The sequence below is a fragment of the Bicyclus anynana genome, chromosome 5 (assembly GCF_947172395.1).
Source record: "Bicyclus anynana chromosome 5, ilBicAnyn1.1, whole genome shotgun sequence".
NCBI classification, from domain to species: Eukaryota; Metazoa; Arthropoda; class Insecta; order Lepidoptera; family Nymphalidae; genus Bicyclus; species Bicyclus anynana.
In genome coordinates, this window is record NC_069087.1 from 10,047,286 (window position 1) to 10,057,833 (window position 10,548).

At 35.0% G+C, this 10,548-nt stretch overlaps 1 protein-coding gene across 1 annotated transcript in view; it reads right to left on the minus strand.

The window, feature by feature from the left end:
* The window catches only part of LOC112052777 (titin), a 44,337-nt gene extending 34,043 nt beyond the window's left edge, over positions 1 to 10,294 (minus strand). Inside the window, exon 1 of the mRNA XM_024091999.2 lies at positions 9,973 to 10,294. The gene's annotated coding sequence lies outside the window, so the exon portion shown is untranslated. The remainder of the gene's footprint in view (positions 1 to 9,972) is intronic.
* Positions 10,295 to 10,548: the final 254 nt, after the last annotated feature.

Consider the following 10,548-nt stretch of genomic DNA (forward strand, 5'->3'; position numbering starts at 1 on the left):
TAACATAATATTATACCACTACCAGATCCTCGGCTATTCATTAGCGGCTTTATGTTCATTACAACCGTAAAACTTTTTTTCATTAAATTTGAATTTTTTTTTTGCTAATATACGTATTTGATCTGCCGCTGATATGTTCGAGTATACAAAGTTTCTTAGTAATTTATAGTGTAATTAGTTATTGCAAATACACATTTAAAAATACCTAGAAATAATAAAATTGTATACATAGTTTACGCCACTTGTGACGAAGTTTAATCGGATTTTAACAGACTTCCAGATAATAGGTCTCTACCTAAGTATTACTGAGTGGTACTTAACCAATCGTCTAGAAAGACTTGAATTCAGGTTTCAATAATTTATTTATCTATCATGTACCTAAGTATAATAAAAAAAATATATATATTAAAATACGGTCAAATTGAGAAACCTCCTCCTTTTTTTGAAGTCGGTTAATAAAGAAATTACAATAAAATGGCAATGATTTGATAAACAAGGTCCCTATACGGCAAAATACATCCAAACACATTCGTACTTTACTTTTTTGTCACGAAAGGAGGTAAAGGCTTTTCCTTCACAATGAATCGTAAACCAAAGCCAATATTTTCAAGTGAAATCCCCGCGAGGTCTTTGTCATTCGCCATTGTCGACCCGATGCTGTGTACGAAATCGCTCGCGTTTCATGATGCCGAAGCGATACTCTAAAAAGCGAGAATAAAGATTCAAAACCGCTTCTATTTGTACACAAACAATGGATGCTCACTGCTAAGTAGTCTCCTTATTCTCTCACGCCTCCCTCTCGGCTCGGCGTGCGAGGTCCTAGACAAAGTTTGAAGTGAGTGCCACAGACAAACCACTAACACAAAGTCATATATATCGGTACAAATACTAATTGGTAAAAGACCTATGCAAACACAACATGAGAATTTTTACTTTGTAAATGGTAAAGTGGACATGTCTATTTGTCTTGTTATTTAGAGTGTGGGTGCTATACGTCTGGGCAGTCAAGGGCTCTTTAGTGAGGCAGGAAACAGCGTGCGAGCTTCGATCACGGTGCTACAGTGATAAATGCTTGTTGCTGGAAATTATACCACGTTATATTGCGACTAGCGTAGCAATATTACGTGGCACAGTGCTATACAACTTTACTTGCAACATCGTCGCAATGTAGCTTGTCTGTCGGTTTTTCACCGGATATACTTTGGTGAGCGTGCTCAAGAACTTCACCATTTAGTTCCTCCTTCTCCTTTCTACCACAGCAAGACGTCGCGAACATGTCGGTCATGTCGTCGGTGACATCCATACATTGTGGATGTCAGGCAACTCGTACAAAACGATTTGCACCCACATTTCTAATTTACTACAAAAAATTTGGAATGCCCGTCAGGCGTTTGTTTCCTGACACTTATAATTTAAACACCTTCAAAGCAAGAGTGAATAGACATCTACATTCTAGGTAAGCGCGCTCCAACTTAGACCGCATTAGTGCTTACCATCAGGCTTACCTAATTGTAGCCAATATTGTATAAAAAAATCTTGTGTTGTGTTTCATCCGCTTAGTTCCCGTTCCCGAGAGGTGGATGAAATATAGCTTATGACACTCACAAATAATTTGTCTTTCTAGCAGATTTTAAAATCGGTTCGGTAGATCCAGAGATTAACCCCTACAATACCACAAACATTAACTATAATATTAGTACCGATTGATATTTAAAACTCAACCTATCATATTACCATCTCTCGGTGATGAGTCCGACCGCTCCTACCGTTGAGCTATTGAGGCTCTCGAATTGAATTAAAAGTAGTGAAAAAACATTTTCTACAGTGGTAAGCAGAGAATGATCTAAGCTTTTGAATTCATAGTTCTGTTATAAAATTGATATCGGCGCACATTAGTCACACTGTAACCTCGTTTCAATACAGGGGTAATATCAAATTAACGAGATGAGAATTGGCACAGTGACGTCAGTACTTTCACGCCTATACAAATCTGATTGACATGAAAGAAGATAAGTATTGGAAAAAAAAAGACTTGGACCGGCAAAAAATACAAGCTAAATAACATCATAACCTACATTCCATTTGGTGGCGGCGCGTACCGGGCTCGTTGGTGCTATTGAATGTGAATTTTAAACGAAGTTCAAGTAGGGCCATATTTGTGTGGTTCTCTTTTATCGGTCATTGTGACCGTCATCGCGACTCGGCTATACCGATATTGATATTCATGTGGCGGGCGCTCCGAGGTTTCTTACGCACAGCCGCACACGCTGGCAGAATTCCCTTCATCGGCTACCGATAACCATGCAACCGTAAAACAGACGCATATTTTGCCAACAAACGATTTGACCTCTATATAAATACTAGCGGAAGCCTGCGACTTCGTCCGCGTGGAAATAAATGTCAACTTTGTACCACTATTTCACACCCTTCTATTTTTATTTTGGGGTTAAAAAGTACCCTATGTTTTGCTCCAATGTCCCAATTACTACTATATAAAAATTAATCTTGATCGGTTCAGCTGTTTAGCCGTGAAAAGGTAACAGAGAGACAGCCTTACATTAGCATTTTTTATTATTTTTTTTATTAAAAAAAATATATGCATTTAACACGAAATCTGTAAGCTTTGCAGGTGTGTTATGGATACGACAAAAGCTCACTCATACCTACTCTTACTACGAAAGTAAATGGCATGCATCGAGCAAATCGCATAGCAGAATTTGACAAATTTTACAATTATTCCTTGAAAGTACGGAAATGACTACTATGTAACAACCTATTAAGTATTCATACCTAATTATAACATTAAACATAGTAAAATTAGTTTAATATTAAATTACACATTACGACTAAGTTAGATAAAAAATATTAGGAATTAGGAAGCAGCAATATAATTTATACTAACATGCAGGTATGAAGTCTTATCTAATATAAATTTAAATAAAGAACAATCAATTAAATAAACATATCTTGTGAGGTTATGGTTATCAGAATCGTTTAATCATTTACGTTGAAATAACGTTTAAAATTCTATGCGAGTGTTGACCGTTGATAAATCTCGCTGGAACCATGAAATCAAAGTCACGTTTTGAAATTAAGATTATAGCAAGTGAAATAGAAATGGCTAACGTGTTTTTGTGCATTATTTTTGTGGTAAACTAACGGCTTCTATTCCTTGCTATATTGAATGCCGTGTCCACTGCGGGTAAGCGCTTATCACAATCATTTACAGTTTCATAAGCTTACTGAGGTTTTATTGGCTAGGTTTAGGCACGTCTTTATATATTTTTTCTCCGCAAATGATAAGTACTATGAGTTACCAGCACCTCACTGAACTCCTAAGAAATGACTGAACCGATTTTAATTATAATTTTGGGTTTAGTTTTACTTTTACTACAGGAAACTACCTGACGATGGCGTTGCAATCGGGTTTTAGTTCTTTTTCATAAATGAAACGATCTCACAGACAATAAATATCACACAGAAAGACATGTCACACTTATTAACCTACATTTTACATCGGAGGTTAAAAAATATTCGCCATGCCTTTTTTACCAGGCCAATATTCTCTATTCTACTCCAATACATTTGAAAGACCGATCGTGGCTACGCCGAACGGGGATGGAATTCAAGGGTTCTCGGGTGTTTAAGTCCCCGTAACCGTACGAATAAAGGTTCTAGTTGGTTAGTTTAGTCGAAAGGTCACGTAAGGGCACATTGGCGGGTTGCACAGGTCAACGGCATGTGAGGCCCAGATTCAGTTCCTCATAAGTTGCCATTTTCTCAGGAAGCGAGGATGCGAGCGCCGAGCCGAGCCGCGAGCGCATTCTGTCACGCGGCGACTCTGCGCGCGCATACTGACGCGTTCCATTAATGCATACGCACCTCAGACCAATTATTGTATAGGACCTGCCTCGCAAGACGTTACTTTTCTGTCAAAGTATAAGATCAACGATCTAATGCGATTATAAAAACTGTCTCTATAGTATCGATGTTAAATAGTTGTAATCGTGTTCGTCGGTTAAAGAGCTCCGTAATTTAACCTTTTTGTGTAATTGAATTGTGTAAAAAACGGGCAAAAAATTCTAGTTTAGTATAAGATATATACCAAATCTAAGCTCGTTTTTTTTTTTCAGAAAATGACAGACAATTTTGTTCGTGACTATGAGTGCGATACAGGTCCTTCTATAATTGGTCTGAGATACGCACTATACGCACTGTACATAGCTATAAATAAATAGACTATTCTATTTATTTATTTTATCATTAGATTTCCAAAAAAATACCTAATTTCTCATGGAAGAAGGCATTAGAATTATAAAACCTACATATAATTTTAAAAATATTTTACACAATTATTTTTAACTAAACTTTTTTCATAAAAAAACCCTCTAAACCTAGTTTATCTATACTCGATGTTTACTGACAAATAATTAAAAATGTAGGTAGAAAACGCAAATGACTAAGAGCACTTGTAAAAACATTGTTAGTTTAAAATCATAGACACTATTCAGCTTAAAGGTCGCCATTGACGGTCAATTATTCTCACGTTTCTGAAAAGCAAACGGCACTACCCACACGGCATACTAGTCATGTACGCAGTGACCAACACACGATCAATTATAGTCGTGGTGCTACAGAAATGTGAGAATAATTGACCGTTTGTGGCTAGCATTATATATACACCTGATGATGATACCTATTGATTTGTAGAATTGTAAACCACGCGATACAAAAGTAACGGCTAAGTTTCCTATTTTTTGCTCTTAATTTTTTAACAGCACGGCTCGGTGAAGCTAATCATCGCCGATCAGCGTTCATGTTAGATCTTCAATGTGTATATTGTATTTCATTGTAGATAATAAGAGCTGATGCTATTGGCCTTGTGTTTTTGCACTTCACTAAAAAATACTTGTACTCATCAGGGCCGTTAAGAAAATAGCGTCATCCAGCTACTTAGCATCCGTCAACTGAGCGTGATTCCGCGACCTAAGTCCCAAGCGTTTACCTAAAACAAAGGCATCGGATTCGGAAACACGACCTTGCTAGATTAAGATCGTCAACGTAACAACGTTGTGACTCTTACGTGATCTTACTCAATCCTACAGTTTGTTCATTTAAAATACTCAATTAATTAGAAATAAAACTTTTTTTTTCTTTACAAGTTAGCCCTTGATTACAATCTCACCTGGTGGTAATTGATGATGCAACCTAAGATGGAAGCGGGCTAACTTGTTAGGAGGAGGACGAAAATCCACAGCCCTTTCGGTTTCTACACGACATCATACCGGAACGCTAAATCGCTTGGCAGTACGTCTTTGTCGGTAGGGTGGTAACTAGCCACGGCCAAAGCCTCCCACCAGCCAGACCTGAACCAATTAAGAAAACCTCAATCGGCCCAGCTGGGGATCGAACCCCTCCGTCTTGTAAATCCACCGCGCACACCACTGCGCCACGGAGGCCGTCAAAAAAACTTTTTAGGCTTAGTGTTTTCTTAATATAAAATGATTAAATTTTGAAGGTTTTACTTTAACAAAAATATAAAGACAAAAAATAAATAATATAAGACGTGTTCCGTAAATTTTGTTGTTCAGAGTTTGAATGTCATAATAATTATAATTATTAGTAATGCAGAACATTTTTTTTCTCAATCTAAAAACAATTTGAACTAACAAATATGAATGTATAGAAATAAAAATATTTCTTTGTAACATGAGATATATATGTGAGCTTTATTTAATTTTTTTTTAATATTTTGTATTGAATTTAAAAACATTCAACAAAAGTTGTGTGAAAGACCAAGAAATGCCCATCCCTTTCTTACAAACATTCGCGTTTATTACGTTAGAACGAAACAGGAAATTTCCAATTTCATAAAGCCAGAAAATTTTCAAAATTTAATAAGATTTCTAAAACCGCGGTATCACAAAGACATGAGCCGTACCCTAAAAGCATCTTAGGGTAAGGGCTGGTAGCGTCGAAGGGCATCAATGGAACCTTCACCCCGCTCTTGAACTCGCGGTTGCGCGGCGGCTGAGCTTTGCGCAATCAAGCGGCTCCGGGGCGTTCGCGAACACTGCCTACTCCGCGATTGTTATTGCCCAAAGATTTCCTACTATTAGATAAGTTACTTGCCTCTAAACAAAATCAACGCATAAAGTAATTCGAAGTTATTTAATTAATTTACTTTATTTACTTTAATATTGTGCTAAATATTATAAAAGTGATCCGAATTCCGAATTTTAATAATATATGTGTCTATATATATATTTAATTATTTATCAGGGGTTGCCTGGTAGAGATTACTTATAGTAATAAGGCCGCGTTTGCATGCTAAGTTTAAATTATCATTTTTAATGTTTTTATTAATAATTGTATTTTTGTGTGCAATAAAGTATTTCTTCTTCTTCTGCTACTCAACTGAGCGCACACATACATAATTTTGTGTTTACTTATGTAATATATGTATGTATATATCGTTTTTACACGTCCTGAGCACACAACTCGACATTGTAGATAATATTTTGGTAGTATTTGTTTAAATAACTTTCGTTGTTTAAAGTGCGACTAAATGAAATTAAGACAATTTGCCAGATTATCTAATTGTATAAAATCGTTGTTACTGGCTATTTCCTAATTCATTTTCATAAAGATATTTTCATAACTAGCTTATTTACTTTCTTATCAGCGCCACCTAAAAAGGACGAAATTTATTTATTTTTGTATTTATTTTATTTATTGTTGTGGTTATTTTTTTTTTATAACAATGTTGTCAATTCGAACGTGACAAAAATTATTGTTAAATAAAAGATGTAGCTAGACTTACTAATGGTAATAAATATGATTTGGTTGGATGTTTGCAAGCTTTCATGACATGGTGTTTCGTCAATCACAAAATATTAGTAATTTTTGGAGCTTTTCGGGATTCCAAATCTCAATAATTAAATTTTCCAAATACATAATTCAAAATTGATTTTGATTTTAAATTACCGTTTACCTGCTGATAATAATATTTATTGTATGATCTTCCAGATTTTCTTTACTGATTTCTGGAAGCAAAACCAACCAATCAAAAAATTAAAGCCCCACTTAAACCTAACCTGTTTTAATTTAATTGTCAGTTTACCACATAATTGGCACGTTATGTAATAAATAAATTATTCATCTTTTGTTATTTTATGTTCCTATAAAATTATTATCAATTTGCAAAAAAGTGTACGTTAAGGTTAATTGTATAATTGCCTGAGTTTGTAACAAAAATAACCTGTGGCGTTGCTTTGAACATAATACTATTGCGTTGCTAAAATTGAAGTTGTAAACAAAAACTATGTAATAGGTAAAAAAATCAATGAACGGATGTGCATTCGATACGTGGTTATACAAAACCTAAGTAAAAATGTATAAAATTCAAACTAAGTAAAATAATATACATTAAATATTACTGAAATTTTAGCCTAAAGTTCAAATCTTACTACTTGTTACTTAGTTATTTGAAAGAAGATACTTTCTTTTAATATAAAAGAACTTGTTTCGTTCGTTAAGAACTTGAATGAAATGTAAATAGAAACACTTTAATATTTAATCTAATTATTAAATAAACTATTCCGTCGGAATCGGTATAAACCTAAACGGCAATTCTAAAAATGATAAAATATGTGCTGCGCCGAATAAAATTACAATCGCACGTTCATAGACACTAGATGGTTAAAATAATGATGAATGATATTAGCTCACAAATGCAACTTCAAATTAATAACATACGAGTATAGGCTCGTATATTCTATCAAATTGAAACAATGGACAGACTCAAGTGATTGATTTATTTAGTTACCAGTGTTCTATTTCGGAATACACAACACGTTCGGCAGAGATTTTGATTTCAGAACAGTTAACTGAATGCTTAGGGCGCATTTAAAGTAGACGAGCTCGAGACTTCAGCACAGAAATGTCACATAGTCCATGCGTGCTACGCTATGCTACCTGCTAGCATACATACAAAAAAGCCTCAGTAGTTCTTAGGTTGATGGAGACATTTTAGGTTCGATCCGCGCTTGTTTGACTATTGTCGTACGTCTCCTAACGATTAATTGATGGGGTAGAAATTATGAAACTAAAGTAAATTAAGCCAATTAACTGTTAGATGATTAAATTAATTCACCTTCTACCAGGGAAAATAAACTACAACTAATAAATAGATATACATTTTAGAATTATTAAAGTTACCAATCACCATATCTAGAGAATATTTATCATTATTAACTCGTAACTAGAATGACATTAGTACAAGGCGGGAGACTGAGTTTAAATGAGCCGCGCTGTTGTCGCTCGACGCTAGACACCTACTTGTAGTTTTAGTCTACCCTCATTTTGAAATATTGTCTGAGTTTAGATAGTGTATTAGAAGCTATTTTCTAACACTGTAATTCAATTAATTTACTTTATTTACTATTTTCAATTAATTAATATTGTGTAGTATCGCACCCAATCGGCGTCACATTTATATTTCCTTTTTTTCTTACATTATAGTTAGATAATGATTACCCTAAAAGTATTATTCGTTGTTTCAAATTTCTAAAGTGAAAAGTATTTTAGTACTTAATGTGTGTTACTTAGTGCTCGGTTGAGCATTTTTGGGTTGGGGAAAAGCACTGATACTGTATAAGAAGTTTTCACTTCTGACTTGCAGTTCTAAGACTAACAGTTTATATATTTACTTAATACACCAATCACCAGAATTGTAAAAAAAAATCTTAATTAACCTTGCGTAGACCCTTGCTTTGGGAATATCGTAATAAAATTCTTGAAATTGTATTAGAATTCTTCCGGTCATTATGTGGTCATATTGGAAAAATAATCAAAATTTTGTATAATATTAACTAATCACCTTTTATAATAATAGCTAAATTCCTTTGTACCATAAAATATACATAAATACTTTATTGCAATTTCACTTTGTATGCATACTAAATATTATAAATTAAGTTCTTAGTAGTGACAAGTTTAAATAATAGTTTGAATGCATAATGTATTCGTAGTTTGGACGCACGAGTATGAATAGTTTGCAGCTACAATATTAAATGAGGTGTCGACTGTAAAATATCGGATCCGATACGCTGTTACTCGACACGCGTTCGATACGAATGTTCAATGCTATGGGATATTAAACACAATTCATTAATTGTTTTTGGAAAAAAAAACATACGCCTCGAATATTGAGAACCTCTCCTTTTTTGAAATCGGTTAGTAAAACATACAGCCGAACGTAGAACCTCCTCATTTTTGGAAGTCGGTTAAAAAAATTGAGTTCGCTTTTATATTTCAAATAATGCCAATGCTAATTTAGGAATTTAAATAATAGTTTAGTATAATTTATTTGCTACGATTTTTGTCGAAGTAAATAAATATTAATTTCAAAATGTAATGTAAAGTACAAAGTTCTTTATTGTTAAATATTTTTGAAAGAAAGAAGATACATATTTTTAAAATATGTAAGCGAAATAAATCTGAGGACTTGACAGTATTGAATAATTAACATGGCTATATTATATCTTTTGCGAACTAATTGGTACTCATTTGTAAGTATAATAAATTCAATTTCTGTTCCGGATTAATTTAAACTACTAAACAAAAATTAAGTCATAATGTTAACTATAATTAAACAGAATAAATACTAATAAACTTATTATAACATAATAGTTACAATAATAATAAATACAAACATTAAAAAATAAATAAAGCACCCTGTAAGTTTTCGTAGCACTGAACTTCTCGTAACATGTAAAACATGATTGATGCGGCAGCGCTACAAAGCTCGTGAACCGGCTTTTCAGACGTTATCATATTGTAACATGCAGATTGTAATGTAAGTACATGGTGTTTTTAAAATGTACTCAATTGAACTTTTGTACAATATATTTTTTTAAATCAATTTAGTTTAATGGAGAAATAAAAAATGCAAAATTTGAAATAACTCACCTCACTTCTAATAGCAAGAATTCCGCGGTCACTTCTGTAGGCGGCTCGCAATCAGTAGCAGAGGATTCGCTAAGAGTGTGTGTCACTGTCCAGCAGCCAACAGTATATTGCGGAGCGTGATGTCTACGGCACGGCCGGGCCGGCACTGACGCGAGGCGGGCGCTCGCCGCCGCCGCCGCTCTCGGAGGCTTCGCAGCCCGAGCTTTCAGCGACACACGAACCGCACGCACTGCACACTGCACTCGCCCTCGCCTACCCACGCGTTGCGATTCTTCTTTATCGTCTACTGTTCGGAGCGCCCGTCGCGCGTTTGAACTCTGCGCAGTGTCCGCTTTAGCGTATAAATATGAGGGCCGGTGGCGGGGGTCGGCGCCGGACCACAACGCATCGCGAATCCACATCGACATAAATTGAAGATGCAGCCGGTGTCCTCCCAATTGATTTTATTGCTTATCTATCAGTTACAGCCAATTAGCAAAAGCTCGCTTCCCGAACCCTGTCACGACTTCCGTATACTCGCCGTGAATATTATGGCGCGATTGTTAGACGCTTAGAAACCCAAACCGACAATTGCGA